The sequence below is a fragment of the Arachis ipaensis genome, chromosome B4, assembly GCF_059453495.1.
Source record: "Arachis ipaensis isolate K30076 ecotype BB chromosome B4, ASM5945349v1, whole genome shotgun sequence".
In the NCBI taxonomy this organism is placed as follows: domain Eukaryota; kingdom Viridiplantae; phylum Streptophyta; class Magnoliopsida; order Fabales; family Fabaceae; genus Arachis; species Arachis ipaensis.
In genome coordinates, this window is record NC_142439.1 from 48,567,466 (window position 1) to 48,585,844 (window position 18,379).

At 39.6% G+C, this 18,379-nt stretch overlaps 2 non-coding genes across 2 annotated transcripts; both read right to left on the minus strand.

Annotated features, from left to right (window-relative positions):
* Nucleotides 1-5,777: 5,777 nt before the first annotated feature.
* Nucleotides 5,778-5,881, minus strand: LOC148567477 (small nucleolar RNA R71). Its single transcript, XR_015882821.1, has one exon. It is a non-coding gene; the product is annotated as a small nucleolar RNA R71 (small nucleolar RNA).
* A 9,701-nt stretch (nucleotides 5,882-15,582) lies between these two features.
* LOC148567478 (small nucleolar RNA R71) lies at nucleotides 15,583-15,689 on the minus strand. The gene has a single exon (XR_015881685.1). It is a non-coding gene; the product is annotated as a small nucleolar RNA R71 (small nucleolar RNA).
* Between the last annotated feature and the right edge of the window lie 2,690 nt (nucleotides 15,690-18,379).

Below are 18,379 nucleotides of genomic sequence, written 5' to 3' on the forward strand. Positions count from 1 at the left end.
GCCAAAAAGGGCTTCAGAATTCACTATGAGCATTTTCTGCAATTTCTGGTGCGTAGCCTCTATCACGCGTCCGCGTGGGTCGCGCGGTCGCGTCATTCGGAGTTTTCCTTGTCATGCGGTCGCGTCAGTCATGCAACCACGTCATATGTGTTTTGCTCGAGGCGCGTGGTCGCGTCAGTCATGCGGCCGCGTCAATGCCTTTTCGCGCTGGCATGCGGCCGCGTCGCCCATGCGATCGCGTGGATGCCAATTTCTCCAAAAACTCTGTTTTGTGCTTTCCTTCCATTTTTGTATGTTTCCTTCCCATCCTTTGAGTCATTCCTGCCTTAGAAGATCTGAAACTACTCAACACACTAATCACGGCATCGAATGGAAATAAAGGTAATTAAAATAATTAATTTTTAAGCATAGGAAACATGTTTTTCACATACATCACATAATAAGGAAGGAAAAGTAAAACCATGCAATTAATATGAATAAGTGGGTGAAGGATTGAATAAATCACTCAGATTAAGCACAAGTGAAGACTATGGGTAGCTAAGCATGATTCTAGAGTTATATAGAGTATATGTATGTTAGGTGAAAGTTATATAGAGTATATGTATGATACTAAAGTTATATAGAGTATATTTTATGATAAACCCATATTTTATGATATATTTTGTGCTTAATCTGAGTGATTTATTCAATCCTTCACCCACTTATTCATATTAATTGCATGGTTTTACTTTTTCTTCCTTATTATGTGATGTATGTGAAAAACATGTTTCCTATGCTTAAAAATTAATTATTTTAAATACCTTTATTTCCATTCGATGCCGTGATTAGTGTGTTGAGTAGTTTCAGATCTTCTAAGGCAGGAATGACTCAAAGGATGGAAAGAAAACATACAAAAATGGAAGGAAACCACAAAACAGAGTTTTTGGAGAAATTGGCATCCACGCGATCGCATGGGCGACGCGGCTGCATGCCAGCGTGAAAAGGCGTTGACGCGGCCGCATGACTGACGCAACCGCGCGCCTCGAGCAAAACACATATGACGCGGTCGCATGACTGACGCGACCGCGTGACAAGGAAAACTCCGAATGACGCGACCGCGTGACCCACGCGGACGCGTGACAGAGGCCACGCACCAGAAATTGCAGAAAACGCTCATAGCGAATTCTGAAGCCCTTTTTGGCCTAAATCCAAGTCCAGAAGGCATAGACCAGAGGTTATGAAGTGGGGGAATGCATCCATTCAAGGAGAGCCTCCACTTTAGTTAGTTTTGATGATTTAGATTTAGTTTAGAGAGAGGTTCTCTCCTCTCTCTTCTCTCTTAGGATTAGGATTTAGGATTTCTCTTAGTTTTAGGAGTGACTCTCAATCCCAGGTTCAATGTTCTTTTACTTTATATTTATCTCTTACTTTCAGATACTTTAATGCTTATATTAGTTATGTTGCCTATTTGGCTTATGCTACATTCATGTTATGATTTTCTTAATTAATGTTATTTGAGGTATTTTAGTTTAATATTGCTTTCTTTTATTTACATTATTGTTATTCCCATCTGAAGGCATTTTTATTCCAGTAGATTTACTTTTCTCCTCTTTGGTCTTGGTTAAGAAATTAGTAACTTACGAGTTATCAAACTCAATCATGATTGATAATTGTTCTCTTTGTTAATTAAATTAAACTTCAATAATCCCAATCTTTTCTTAGGAAATAAATAGGATTCGAAGATCAAACCAATTAATCCCTTGACCTTCCTTTATCTTAGAAAAGGTTAACAAAGTGGAATTAAGATTCAATTCTCATCATCATTGATAAGGATAACTAGGATAGGACCTCCAATTTCTCATACCTTGCCAAAAGTTTATTTTACGGTTATTTATTTATTTACAGTCATCTATTTATTTTACTTGCCATTTAAATTGCTTGTTCTTCATTTACTTTAATTGCTAATTAAACCATTCGCTCCTCATTCTCAAAATCCCAATTTACAATCTCCATAACCAATAATAAGAACATACTTCCCTGCAGTTCCTTGAGAAGACGACCCGAGGTTTGAATACTTTGGTTTTCAATTTATCATAGACAAAGACCATTCTACAATGCATACCAAGCAAATAGACGTGGTGGACAACCTTGTAATTACCAACAAGCCCCACCCTGTGCTCATAGACCATCCTCTCAACATAACTCCGAACCACCACACTCACAAGCTCCTTTTCACCATTCACCACCATATGATCCTGATGCCAGGGCATCTTGGCTAGTTTTACTAGCCATTTTTTGTATGCTTTAGGTTGGTTTGATGCATTTTCTTAGGAAATAAGCAAGTATTTGGTTGAAAATGCATTCATACCATGATTCAAGCACACATTGTGAATTTTGAATGATTTCATGAGAATTATGCATGAATTGAATGATAAAATGGATGATGCACGATCCCATGATTAAGAGCAAGACTTTGATGCACTTTATTTGATTGATTTCAGGTAACAAGAAGCAGAGAAGAGCCACATTAGTGGCTGCGTTAGTACCATTAACTTGGCCACTAACGTGGAAGGAAGGAAAGTTGGAACGTTAGTGGGAACGTTAATGTGATGCCAAGGCATCATAGGCTAGTTTCACTAGCATTTTTCTGTTAGTTTTAGTTGTTTTATGCATTTTCTTGAGCTTAAAGTAACCAAAAATGGTTAAATGAAGAACAAAGTAATGAACCATCCAAACAATATGATTTCGATGCAAATTCCATGAGTTTTAGTTATATTACTTAAATGCTATGAATGAAAGATTTCTCATGAAATTTTGCAAGACTTTGATGCAATTGTTTGGATGATTTCAGGGAAGAAGAGGCTAAGCAAGGAAGCAACAAAATCAATAAAGGAAGCTTGAATATCACATGTGGAGTTTAAGTTCCAGTTTAAGCCTAAACTGGAGCTTAAACGCCAAAATCATGAAGGATAAGAAATGCTGGGATTGAAGTTTAACCTCCAGTTTGACCTCAAACTGGAGGTTAAACGCCAGAATGAAAAGCCTCACTTAAGGAGCATTCCACGTTTAACCTCCAGTTTGACCTCAAACTGGAGGTTAAACACCAGAATGAGTATGCCACCCAGGGAGGAGTTCCACGTTTAACCTCCAGTTTGACCTCAAACTGGAGGTTAAACGCCAGAACCAGGAAGAGTACCAGGGGCCATTCCACGTTTAAGCTCCAGTTTGACTCAAACTGGAGCTTAAACGTGTTCGATAGTTTTTTCACTCCAGGGTTGCTCTCTCCATCTCCACGTTTAACCTCCAGTTTGACCCCAAACTGGAGGTTAAACGTGTTCGACACCTCCAGGGCCACCATTCCAAGCTTCCACGTTTATCCTCCAGTTTGACCTCAAACTGGAGGTTAAACGTGTTCGACCTCCAGGGCTGCCCTTCCTATCTCCACGTTTAAGCTTCAGTTTAACCTTAAACTGAAGCTTAAACGTGTTCGACTACATGACTCTCCAGGGCTACCTTCTTCCATTTCCACGTTTAAGCTTCAGTTTAACCTTAACTGAAGCTTAAACGTGCTTCTACAAATGGCATCACTGGAAGTGTCTGGCGTTTAAGTTGCAGTTTAAGCTTAAACTACAACTTAAACGCCACTCTTGAAAAAAGGTTTCTGGGCCAAAAATATTGTGATTTAAGTTAGTCTTTGAGCACAATTATTAACTTAAACTTACTTTGGTATGAAACCCAATTGAATATCATGGTTTATGGGATTGGGCCTGAGGGATTGATGAGTTTGAAATCTCATTTATTGAGTCATGTGCCATTATTTGATTATCACTAAGTTGGCTCAATAAATGTTACAGGATTTGGATCAACAACCTCATCAAGATTATGGATCATAAACCCAAGACAAAAGGAAAGCAAGGAGAGGCCTCAAAGCCCAAGAAGCACAACTGAAGCTCAATATAGAAAGTGTATAAATAGGATAGAAGTTAAGTTAGAAGGGACTTTTACATTCATTTTTAGCTAGTTTCTTTTTCTTTGTAATTGAATTCAGAGCTATGATTCACTAAACCCCCTTTCATTGGGTTAGGGAGCTCTATTGTAATTCAATGAATCAATAATAGTTTATCTTCTTCTTCAATCTTTTCTCTTGAATTTTGTTAGAAAGCTTCTCGATTTAATTCCATTGAGTAGTTGTCTTGGGAAAGAGACTACTCATACTTGGAATCCTTCGGAGCCTTGGGAAAGGAATGGAGGATTCATGCTAGAGAAGCTTTCTCACAGTGGATTGGATTGGGGTTTGGATGGATATTGTGACATGTAATCCTACCAAATTGTGGTTCATGAAATTGTGTGGTATAATCAGTGATCAAGCATCATCTCTTCTTATGAACATTTAAACCAAGGGATTGGGAATTTGTTTGTTTTTAGAGAGCATTGGTGAGCCAAGGAATTGGGATCCAATCATATAAGATTGCCAAGCAAAATTCAATGAATGCATTGGTTGAGGAAGAGATTTACATGTTTTGATTCGGAGATTTCAATATCTCCTAAACCCAATGAATTCCCCATTTCTGATTTCCACTTTCTCTTTACATTCTGCAATTCAATTCTTGCAATCATCCCCATTCCCTTTTAATTTCAGCAATTTACATTTTGCTCTTTAATTCATGCAATTTAAGATTCAGCCATTTAATTTTCTTGTCATTTACTTTTCCCGCCAATTTTACATTCCGCAATTCTCATCTCAAATCTTGATTCCGCTCAACTAGAACACACTTCTAATCCGAATTGCTCACTCAACCAATCCTTGTGGGATTCGACCTCACTCTATTGTGAGTTTTTACTTGACGACGATAACCGGTGCACTTGCCGGAAGGAATTTTGCCGATCGTGCAATTTCCTAAATCGTAGCATAACACGTTTATGTGCATCAAGTTTATGGCGCCGTTGCCGGGGATTGGTTTTCGATTGACAATTCTCAAATTGGAAGCTAACTAGATTGAGCAATTTTCTCTTGCTTTGTTAATTCTGTTCTAAATACTTGTTGAATTTTAATTTCTGCACTTGGTTACATGCTTTCCTTCTTTATGCCTTTAAATTCATGCAACTAACTCACTGACTCACTAACTGTTTGAATTAATTCCTCAATTGAGCTGACCATACTCTTCCATTAACCAAGAGTATTTTACCTGTTTGTGTTTGAGCTGTGTTCTTGTATGACAGGTAGGAGAGGAGAGACATCAACTCCTCCATATACCGAACCGGAAAGGACCCTTCATAGACTTAGAAGGGAAGCAAGAGGGAAGAGAGTAGTGGGAGAAGAGGAATCTGAAGGAGAATCTGAGGACAATTTTGAGGAAGCTCTAGATCTCAACATGGATAGAGAAGTTCACAACCATGAGAGAGCTGATGGAAACAATGCCATTCCTGAGAGGAGGGTTCTTAGTTCATACATAAACCCAACCTCTGGGAATTGTGGTAGTAGCATCCAGAAACCACCCATTCAGGCCAACAATTTTGAGCTCAAGCCACAGCTAATATCATTGGTGGAAAATCATTGTTCCTTTGGAGGAAGTGCTAATGAAGACCCAAACCAACATCTCACAAAATTCCTGAGAATTTGTGACACTGTGAAGTCCAATGGAGTCCAGGAAGATGCCTATAAACTGCTCTTGTTCCCATTTTCACTTAGGGACAAGGCAGCTAAGTGGCTGGAATCATTCCCAAGGGGGAGTCTAACCACATGGGATGAGGTGGAAGGCAAGTTTCTGGCACGTTTCTACCCTCCACAAAAGGCCAATAGGCTTCGATCTGAGGTCCAGACTTTTAGACAACAAGATGGTGAAACTCTCTACGAGGCATGGGAGAGATTCAAGGACTTGATAAGGAAATGCCCACCAAACATGTTCCATGATTGGGTGCAATTGCACATCTTCTATGATGGGCTCTCTTATGAATCAAGGAAGGCTGTAGACCATTCATCAGGAGGTTCATTGAACAAGAAAAAGACCGTGGAAGAAGCCATTGAAGTGATCGAGACAGTGGCTGAGAATGAGTACTACTATGCATCAGAAAGGCACAACACTAAGGGAGTCATGGAGCTGAACCATGTCGATACAATTCTAGCCCAAAACAAGGTGTTTGCCAAGCAACTAGCAGAGCTTACCAGGCAATTAGAAACAAAGCAAGTGGCTGCAATACACACACAAGATCAAGAGGAAGTAGGCATTGAAGGAGGTGATTGGGATGAGGTTAACTATGTGGGAAACCAACAAAGGCAATCATATGATCCACACTCCAACACTTACAACCCAGGCTGGAGAAACCACCCAAACTTTGGGTGGGGAAACCAACAAACCCAACCACAAAACCACAAACCTTACAACCACAACCAACAAAACAATTCCACATACCAAAACTCCAACCAAAGATCATACCAAGCCACACAAAACACTTACCCCCAATCATCATATCATGGCCAAAATAATCAACATACCCAACCTAATCCGAACCAACAATTTCAAGATCAATTAAACCGGATGGAAGGAATGATGGCAACCATGAGCCAAGACATAATTGAATTGAAGAGCTTCAGGGATGATGTGAGAACTACCTTAAGAAACCATGGTGAAAAACTCAAAAGGTTGGAATCTCAAGTAGGAGAGCTATCTCAACAGGCACCCAAATCAACTGCAGTGTTCCCTAGTGACACAGAAAAGAATCCTAAGGGGGAACAAAAGAGAGTAAGATGGGAAGAGTGCAAGGCCATCACCATATTGAAGGAAGTCTCAGAAGAAGAAGGAATCAGGTCCTCACAGCAGGAACCAGAAATCTTGAAAGAAGATGTGGAAGAAGTTAAGCAGGAAAGTGGAACTGAGCAAGCCAAGGATCTGCAAAAAGGCATGATGGAAGTATACCAACCAAAAGCACCATTTCCTGAGAGGTTAGGAGGAGGTGAAAAAAGGAAAACCTATTCAAGGTTTCTAGAGACATTTAATTCTCTGCATGTCAATATTCCCTTTCTTGAGATTCTTCATCAAATGCCCACACACATCAAGTATTTAAAGGAATTGTTAAGCAAGAAAAGAGTTTTGAAGGGAGGACAAACGGTAACAATGAACAAAGAATGCAGTGCTCTCATCAAGAAGGACACACTCTCTAAGAAAACGGACCCAGGAAGTTTTCATATCCCTTGCATCATAGGGGAAACAAAAATTGACAGAGGATTCTGTGATCTAGGAGCTAGCATAAATGTGATGCCTCTAACTCTTATGAAGAGGCTACAACTGAACGAGGTGAGATCCACTGATGTAATCATACAACTGGCTGACAAAACTCAGAAGCAAGCTGAAGGGGTAGTTGAAAATGTGCTGGTGAAAGTAGGAGATTATTATTTCCCCACAGACTTTGTCATTGTGGACATGGAGGAAAGCTATTTACACCCTATCATTCTGGGCAGACCATTTCTAGCCACTACTAGAGCGCTCATAAATGTAGAACAAGGAGAACTAATTCTGAGAATACATGATGAACAGCTCATTTTCAAAGTCTTCAAACCTGCATCTGAGCCTGAACCAGAATCTGAAAAGCCTAAAGATGATAGTAGCCATCCGTGTTTGGGGGAAAGTAATCCAGCAGCTGAGACTCTAAAACAGTCATTGGAAGGCAAACAAGAGTTGCAAGAGTTAGAGCCACAAGAATCAGTGGAAACAGATCAGAAGGATCCTCCTGACATAAAGGTCAATGAAGAAATCCTCAAGAGAAAGGGAAGAGTGATAGGGAGATTGCCAAGAGGATGGAGAAACAAGAAAATTCCCACTGAAGGTTTTTCTCCGGGAGATAAAGTGATCTCAAGTCATTATCTGCCAATCCCACCTGGCCTCCAGACCATTCCTTCCCAGCTCCCTCAAGTGTTCACAATCAAGAAAGTTCTTTCTATGGAACATTTAGAGGTCATGAATGAATCAAGAGGGGACGTTTTCATAGTGAGAGGAGAGGACGTCAAGCACTACAATCCACCCTAACAAGGGACAACCGTCAAGCTAGTGACGTTAAAGAAGCGCTTCATGGGAGGCAACCCATTTTTTTTAGTATCCTTAATCTTTAGTGCTTTGCTTTACATCTAATAAAGCATAGTTTCTTATGCATGAACTTGAATCCTCAGGACAACTATTGATTAAGTGCACTAAACCGTGCATGTAAATTACAATTGGTCTCTAAGTTTGGTGTGCCTGATGGCACTCCCAAATCTTACTCAAATTGAATTCCATCTTTCATTCAAGGTGCACAACCAAACATTAAGTTTGGTGTTCTTTTTGAACACAGTTTATGAAAAGCAAGAAGTTCCTCTGGATTTCAAAATTCATGACAAGTATACCATTCACATGTTTTAATGCTTTAGTTTCAATTACTTAGGGTAGTCACTTTGTTTAGAATCAAGGAGCCAAGGTGACTATGATTTATTAGAAATATGCACACTCATTAAGGACAACCAATATGGATTTCATGTCATCAGGAGACTTAACCAAAAACTAAGTTTGGTGTCCAAATAATAAGTGTGCATACATGTAGAAGTCACGGCTATAAGCTCATAAAGACAAGCATTGATTTACATGTGCAAATACTATTCATAATTCACATGGACCGAAAAATGATAGCAAATTTGTTTGTTTGTGCAGGTACAAAAGAAAAAACAAAAATGGAGGAAAAAGACAAAGGGAGGTACGTGCTTGGTCAAAAAGAAAATTCATAAATCTTTGAAACTAACACATGGGAAAAGGAAGTTCTGCAAGAAAAGAAAGCCACATATGCCAACACCAAGATGCCAATGTCTTGGCAATCAAGGAAGCCACTACTTTACAGAATGCAAGATACTCAGTCCAAGCTGACTACAACATCAGTTCGCAAATCAAGCTTAACTACATAGGGGAACATCTACACAAGATGGACCCAGCATTCCCAGCTTATGATGAGTATTTCAAAGGGAGGAAAGAAGGAGAAATAAACAAGGCAATGATCCTTGAAAAAGGAGTGGAAGAAACGATGAAAAAGGCTGGATTCTGGAAAAAGCTCATAAGAAAAGACAAAGGAAGCACAAGTGGTCAAAAAGAGGCAGGAAGCAAGAAGAAGCAGGATCCCAAGAATTAAGAAGAACCAAGCAATAAATAAGAGGTGGTCTCGTTCCTTAATAATCAAATGATAATTGGTGAATTGTCTTTATGAACGTGTTTTCATCATAAGTCATTTAAGTGTTAGGTGGAGTCTTTTTTTTTATGAGTCGTTTTTTTTAGTATGTGTGTTTGTTAATTGCTTTGAATAAAGTGAATGCTTAGATGTTTGGATATAACATCACCTTCTTAAACAAGTGCCTGCCATGCTTGTTCTGTTTCCAAAAATAAGAGAAAAGCTTGAACAAAAGTAACTTGGCTAAATTAGTGACAAATCAAGTAGAATTAAGTGGTGGTATGCATGCTTGACTGTTTAGTCACATCACTAAAATTAGAGTGTAGAATTATCATTTTTTATGTAGAAGTAAAAATTGTCTATGGATCTTGATGAATAAATGTCTTTGGCCATGAAAAAGAAAGAAAAAGGAAAAGAAAAAGCCACGGAAAAAGGCAACCAAAAAGCAAAAAAATTGAGAAAATAAGCTAGGCACCAATGGTTTGAACTTCTGAGACAAATGCCTGTGGTGTTTATGTATTAAGGATATGCTTGGATGACTAGGTTCTGAGGAGTGTTTCAACACTTGGTAACTTGGGTTAACTAACCCGGGATTATCAACCAAAAGTCCATTATCAAGAGCAACCTCAATACAAAACATTTAGTCACACAAAGAGGTGCTGGGCACCAATGTCTCAAGAAGGAATGTGAACTAAAATGCCTAAAGTGGATATGTGTAGTGCACTGATAAGAAAAAGAAAAGGCCAAAGGCTTGTGCAACACATGACACTAAGCAAACAAGGAGCAAAAGAAGCTCTAAGAAAAAGAAAAGAAAAAAACAAAAGAAAAGTGCCAAAGACATAAGAATAACAGGAGGCCATAGCAATTTTTGATGGATGCAATGAAAAAGTGATAATCCTACCTGATAAGTATGAAAAAGTGATGCTGCAACTTTCTGCATAGAACCCTTCTGATGAACTTCAAATGCTTGCTAATATAGCCAATGTAATTACTTTCTGTTCATACTGTCTTCTCAAATAACTCAGGACTTGCTTAGGGACAAGCAAGTATTAAGTTTGGTGTTGTGATGCCAAGGCATCATAGGCTAGTTTCACTAGCATTTTTCTGTTAGTTTTAGTTGTTTTATGCATTTTCTTGAGCTTAAAGTAACCAAAAATGGTTAAATGAAGAACAAAGTAATGAACCATCCAAACAATATGATTTCGATGCAAATTCCATGAGTTTTAGTTATATTACTTAAATGCTATGAATGAAAGATTTCTCATGAAATTTTGCAAGACTTTGATGCAATTGTTTGGATGATTTCAGGGAAGAAGAGGCTAAGCAAGGAAGCAACAAAATCAATAAAGGAAGCTTGAATATCACATGTGGAGTTTAAGTTCCAGTTTAAGCCTAAACTGGAGCTTAAACGCCAAAATCATGAAGGATAAGAAATGCTGGGATTGAAGTTTAACCTCCAGTTTGACCTCAAACTGGAGGTTAAACGCCAGAATGAAAAGCCTCACTTAAGGAGCATTCCACGTTTAACCTCCAGTTTGACCTCAAACTGGAGGTTAAACACCAGAATGAGTATGCCACCCAGGGAGGAGTTCCACGTTTAACCTCCAGTTTGACCTCAAACTGGAGGTTAAACGCCAGAACCAGGAAGAGTACCAGGGGCCATTCCACGTTTAAGCTCCAGTTTGACTCAAACTGGAGCTTAAACGTGTTCGATAGTTTTTTCACTCCAGGGTTGCTCTCTCCATCTCCACGTTTAACCTCCAGTTTGACCCCAAACTGGAGGTTAAACGTGTTCGACACCTCCAGGGCCACCATTCCAAGCTTCCACGTTTAACCTCCAGACCTCAAACTGGAGGTTAAACGTGTTCGACCTCCAGGGCTGCCCTTCCTATCTCCACGTTTAAGCTTCAGTTTAACCTTAAACTGAAGCTTAAACGTGTTCGACTACATGACTCTCCAGGGCTACCTTCTTCCATTTCCACGTTTAAGCTTCAGTTTAACCTTAACTGAAGCTTAAACGTGCTTCTACAAATGGCATCACTGGAAGTGTCTGGCGTTTAAGTTGCAGTTTAAGCTTAAACTACAACTTAAACGCCACTCTTGAAAAAAGGTTTCTGGGCCAAAAATATTGTGATTTAAGTTAGTCTTTGAGCACAATTATTAACTTAAACTTACTTTGGTATGAAACCCAATTGAATATCATGGTTTATGGGATTGGGCCTGAGGGATTGATGAGTTTGAAATCTCATTTATTGAGTCATGTGCCATTATTTGATTATCACTAAGTTGGCTCAATAAATGTTACAGGATTTGGATCAACAACCTCATCAAGATTATGGATCATAAACCCAAGACAAAAGGAAAGCAAGGAGAGGCCTCAAAGCCCAAGAAGCACAACTGAAGCTCAATATAGAAAGTGTATAAATAGGATAGAAGTTAAGTTAGAAGGGACTTTTACATTCATTTTTAGCTAGTTTCTTTTTCTTTGTAATTGAATTCAGAGCTATGATTCACTAAACCCCCTTTCATTGGGTTAGGGAGCTCTATTGTAATTCAATGAATCAATAATAGTTTATCTTCTTCTTCAATCTTTTCTCTTGAATTTTGTTAGAAAGCTTCTCGATTTAATTCCATTGAGTAGTTGTCTTGGGAAAGAGACTACTCATACTTGGAATCCTTCGGAGCCTTGGGAAAGGAATGGAGGATTCATGCTAGAGAAGCTTTCTCACAGTGGATTGGATTGGGGTTTGGATGGATATTGTGACATGTAATCCTACCAAATTGTGGTTCATGAAATTGTGTGGTATAATCAGTGATCAAGCATCATCTCTTCTTATGAACATTTAAACCAAGGGATTGGGAATTTGTTTGTTTTTAGAGAGCATTGGTGAGCCAAGGAATTGGGATCCAATCATATAAGATTGCCAAGCAAAATTCAATGAATGCATTGGTTGAGGAAGAGATTTACATGTTTTGATTCGGAGATTTCAATATCTCCTAAACCCAATGAATTCCCCATTTCTGATTTCCACTTTCTCTTTACATTCTGCAATTCAATTCTTGCAATCATCCCCATTCCCTTTTAATTTCAGCAATTTACATTTTGCTCTTTAATTCATGCAATTTAAGATTCAGCCATTTAATTTTCTTGTCATTTACTTTTCCCGCCAATTTTACATTCCGCAATTCTCATCTCAAATCTTGATTCCGCTCAACTAGAACACACTTCTAATCCGAATTGCTCACTCAACCAATCCTTGTGGGATTCGACCTCACTCTATTGTGAGTTTTTACTTGACGACGATAACCGGTGCACTTGCCGGAAGGAATTTTGCCGATCGTGCAATTTCCTAAATCGTAGCATAACACGTTTATGCGCATCATAATGGCATCAACTTTGAAGAAGGAGCAGCGTTATTGGCAAAAGTCAGTGCCAATAATGCTAGTGAAGGTGTAAGAAGACCCACGTTAGTCTCCACGTTAGTTACATTAATGTGGGAACTAACGTGGAAGGAAAGGGAGATGCCAACGTTAGTGGAAAAGGTGATCTCCACTAACGTTTGCGAAGCAAAAAGACCCACGTTAGCTTCCACGTTAACTACATTAACGTGAGAACTAACGTAGAAGGAAAGGGAGATGCCAAAGTTAGTGGAAAAGGTGATCTCCACTAACGTTTGTGAAGCAAAAAGACCCACGTTAGCTTCCACGTTAACTACATTAACGTGGTAGTTAACGTGGGCAAAAGTCTCACCCAGCAGCCTGACCATGCCTTCTTCAAACAAGAATAACTTGGGCCACAAAGCTCCAAATGAAATTATTCCAGTGGCATTGGAAAGTAGGATTCTAGAGCTTTCCAAGCATATATGGAACTACATGGTGGACACTGAATTTGAGGGAGAAAACCTGCCTTGAAAGTGCAAAGATGAACATGGTATCAACCTGTAGTAAGGCCAGCTGACCTCTTCACATTCCAAGAAGTGCAACTCGAGCTGTAGAGCTCCAAATGATGCGCTTCCAAAGGCTTTGGAAAGTAGACATCCAGGGCTTTCCAAAAATATATAATAGTATGGGGTGGGCATTAAGTTTGAGCTCCAAAACCTGGCAATTTTCGGCCCTGATCGCGGACGTTATTGGCACTCACGTTTGCCAATAACGCCAGCCACTATGCCAGCAACCCTGTCCCCTTCAAAAGAGCATAACTTGAGTTACAGAGGTCCAATTGAGATGATTCCAGTTGCGTTAGAAAGCTGACATTTAGAACTTTCCAATGATATATAATACCCTATAATGGGCATGAAATTGGAGCACAAACCAGAGGCATCTTTTAAGCCCCAAAAACACTAACTGGGTAGCAAGTGTGACGTTAGCCACACTAACTTCAGCACTAACGCCACACTTGTAGCGTTAGTGTGGCTAACGTTAGCACTGACATTCGCACCTGGACCTCAACTTGATTCTCTTTCAAGGACCATCCAACCTCAAGGAAGCAAGCCCACAAGTGTCAACCAATCAAGGCCACAAGAAGAATCTAGAATAGGAATTCTCATTTAATTGTAATTTGCTTTTAATTTCATTTTGTAATTTAGGAGATCCTATATAAGGGCCTTAGCTTTTACATTCAGGGGGGGCGGACATTCTGGAATTGGGGGATTGAAGAGGGGTCTTCGGACTCCCTCCTCTCACACACTTTTCCTTCTCTTTCTTTTCTTTGTAATTTTCATTTATGAGCTTTGAAGTTTTATTTTCAGTTTTAATCTTCGTCTTAACTTTTCTGCACCTTCTTTCTTTTCTATTTTGGTAGAGCAATGATCAACTAACTCTTTTCATTGGGTTAGGGAGCTCTGTTGTAATTTGATGGATCAATATTAGTTTTCATTATTCTTCTTCTATATTTTCTCTTGAATTTACTAGAAAGCTTTCAATCTTCATCCAATTGGGTAGTTATCTTGGAAAAGAAACTATTCATACTTGGATCTCTTCTGAACCTTGGAAGAGGAATGAAGAGATCATGCTAGAAATGCTTTTTCATGTTGGACTAAATTGGGGTTGGATGGGTATGTGACTATAACCCTACCAAGGAATTGACCATACTTCATCTCTTCTCATGAGAATTTGACCAAGGAATTGGCTATTGATCAAGATTTGAGAGATTGAATTACCAAGAAATTAGAATTCGATCACTTAAGATTGCCAAGGAGATCAATGAATGCATTGATTGAGGGAGAGATGAAAATGAACTTGATCCGGAGGATTGCAATATCTCTTGATCCCAATGTTCATTTTATTTTTAGTTCTTACATTTACTTTTCTTGCCATTTTACTTTTCCGCACTTTATCTCTTTCTCTACTTTCGTGCTATTTACTTTTCCTGTTGCTCATCACTCCTTAATGATTCGTCTAACTAAAATAATCAATTAACCATTAATTGCTTAATTCGTTAATCTCTGTGGGATTCGACCTCACTCTATTGTGAGTTATTACTTGACGACAATTCGGTATACTTGCCGAAGGAAAATTGTTGAGAGACAAGTTTCCGTGCTATCAAGTTTATGGCACCGTTGCCGGGGATTGATTTTGAATCAACAATGATTAAATTGGAGGATAACAAGATTGAGCATTTTTATTTTGTTTGATTTAAATTTCTGTTGAGTTAATTCGCTTTCAGTTTTAGTTAATTTCTTCCCTTCCCCCTACTTTTTCATTTATTTTTTTAGTTATTTACAATTCAGTTCACTAACCCACTAACTGTTTGATATATTGCATCACTCACACTAACAGTAACTCTAATAGAATACTTTCTGCATCTATTTTCCTTGCTTGTACCTTGTTAGTTGTATGACAGGGAGGAGAAGCGGGGCTTCAACTTCCTTTGATTCTGAACCTGAGAGGAGCTTCCTTAGATTAAGGAGGGAAACAAGAGGAAAAAGAGTAGTGGGTGCTGAGGAAGAGGAAGAGTACTTTGAACTAGACATGGAGGAGAATATGGAGAACATTCATGAAGAAGAGGCTCACAACCATGGCAGAGAAGGTCTAGCAAATCATGCTGGGTAAGAGAGAAGAGTTCTAGGCTCCTACATCAACCCAAACCCAGGAAACTGTGGGAGTAGCATTCAAAAGCCAACCATACATGCCAACAACTTTGAACTAAAATCACAGCTCATCACCCTTGTTCAGAACAACTGTTCATTCGGAGGAGGCATCCAAGAAGACCCCAATCAACATCTAACCACCTTCCTGAGGATATGCGATACTGTGAAGTGTAATGGTGTTCATCCTGACACCTATAGACAACTTTTGTTCCCTTTCTCACTTAAGGATAAGGCATCTAAATGGCTGGAATCCTTCCCTAAGGAGAGTTTGACAACCTGGGAAGATGTGGTGAAAAAATTTTTAGCTAGATTCTATCCTCCTCAAAGAATCAACAGTTTGAGAGCTGAGGTTCAAACTTTCAGGCAGCAGGATGGTGAGACTCTATATGAAGCATGGGAGAGGTTTAAGGACCTAACAAGGAGGTGTCCACCAGATATGTTCAATGAATGGGTGCAGCTACACATTTTCTATAAAGGCCTTTCTTATGAATCAAAGAAAGCAGTAGACCACTCATCCGGGGGATCTCTGAACAAGAGGAAGACCATTGAAGAGCCCATAGATGTCATTGAAACTGTAGCAGAGAATGACTACTTCTATGCCTCCGAAAGAGGGAACACTAGAGGAGTGATAGAGCTAAACAATGTAGATGCTCTGCTGGCCCAAAATAAGCTCATTACCAAGAAATTAGCTGACCTCACCAAGAAGATAGAGAGGAACCAAGTAGCAGCAATCACCACCTCATCAACAACCCAAGAGGGAGTGAATGCAGAGGCAGAGTGAGCAGTAGCAAGCCAACTACATTGGGAATTCACCTAGACAAAATCATGACCCATACTCCAATACCTACAACCTTGGTTGGAGGAATCACCCAAACTTTGGGTGGGGGAATCAACAAGATCAAAGCCAAGATCAGAGATGTCACAACCCCAACAACAATGCAGCTCACCAACAATTCACACAGAGAACATATCAATACCACCATAACAACACCTCTCCACATCCATATCAAAACCAAAATAACACTCCTCATCCTTCTACCTCCAATCCCAACCTACCATCATCTGATGACAGACTCTCAAGGATTGAGAACCTACTTGAAGGCATATGCAAAGAGATTCAAGACAACAAGGTGTTCAAGGAGGAAGTGCGAGCAAATTTTAAGAAATAGGGAGACACCATCAAGAGGTTGGAATCTCAAGTGGGGTATCTCTCTGAGCAGATTCCCAAACCTACAGATGGATTCCCAAGTGACACAGAGAAAAATCCGAGAGGTGAAACAAAGAAAGTAAGATGGGAAGATTGCAAGATGGTCACTATAAGTGGTAAGGAGACTGAGGACAAGCCAAACAAGCCGTCAGAACAACCTGGAGATACCTCAGCAGAGAAGAAGGAAAAAGATCACCAAGAACCAAAAATCTCACAACAGGAGCTGCTGAGACTCTATGCACCCTTTTCCCCAACTACTCAATGGTGCTGTGGAGAAGAGAATATACTCAAGATTTCTTGACTTGTTTGCATCTCTGCATGTAAACATACCATTCATCAAGACCATCCAACAAATGCCTGCATACATCAAGTATATGAAGGAACTGCTTCCCAGGAAAAGCTCACTCAAGGGAGGCCAAACTATAGTGATGAACAAGGAGTGCAGCGCCCTCATTCAACCAGAGTTGGCTACAAAAAGAAAGGACCCAGGGAGTTTCTACATTCCTTGTGCCATCGGAGAAACCATTTTTGATAAGGGACTCTGCGATTTGGGAGCAAGCATCAACTTAATGCCCTTATCCCTTATGAAGAAGCTGCAGATTAATGAGATAATGCACACAGATGTAGTCATCAGGCTGGCTGATAAAACTCAAAAACAAGCAATAGGAGTGGTGGAAAATATGTTGGTAAAGGTTGGGAAATACTTCCTCCCAACAGACTTTGTCATATCAGACTTGGAAGAGAGTCACACTCGCCCAATCATATTGGGAAGACCATTCCTAGCTACAGCCAGAGCACTCATAGATGTAGAGCGAGGGGAGCTAATTTTGAGGATCCATGATGAACAACTCAACTTTAATGTCTTCAAACTCTCACAAGAAACAGATCAAAAGAACAAGGAACCAAGGAAGAATCACAGTGAGATACTGAAGGAAGAAACAAGCACTGAAGCACAACCAGCACATCTAGGAACTCCCTTGATTGATGAATAAGGCAAACAGCAATTGCCACAGCTCAAAGAAAATCAGGAGGAACCCAAACCACCAGAATCATATGAGACCAGTAACCACATTTCCTAAGAGGGAGGAAGTCAATCAAGGGAACCCACACTCCAACGAAATAGAGAGTTGCATAGAGGGTGAGTTCATTGAACCACCAATTCAAGAAGATCTTGATGAAGAGGATGCTCCAACCATAATACATCACCCAAGTCCTGAGATCAAGGTGGTGAAGGCAATCAACATGAGCACTAAAAAGAGGATGGTGACCAAGAAAAGAAGGACAATATCCATGAAGAAGAAAAGGTCAACTAAAAGCCATCCCACCCCTACCATAACAAGCAGGTTTACACAAGCTAACAACAGAAGAAAGCTTGCTGGGGAGAGGCACTCAAAACAAGGGGCATTAACTGGCTCCTCTTTCCTCTTGAGGTCATTCCTCTTAACAAACTGGAAGAAGAGGAAGAAATTCATGAACAACATGTCAAGCTAATGACATTAAAAGAGCGCTTGTTGGGAGGCAACCCAACCATAGGTAACATTTTCTTTCCTTGCATAGTTTATTTTCAATAATTTGAGATATGATTGCATTCTAAGTTTGGTGTTGCCATGCAACAAAATGATTTTCAATCTTCACTGGGTATTTGCATCATTTTAAAATGACAGTGTCACACTAAGTTTGGTGTTGCCACTTAACTTTCATGCAAAGTACCATGCCAACACCACTTATTAATGCAATCAAAATGTCTCTGTTTGTATCTCTTGTGCCTTTATTGTATCCTTAATCTTGCTTGCTTAAACACATGCATACTCACACTTCTTTCTAAGAAACTCATGATCCATCATAGACCCCATCACCACTGTTTTAATTGTTGCTTGAGTATAAGCAATCATTCTAAGTTTGGTGTGAGAAGGGGAAGAATAGG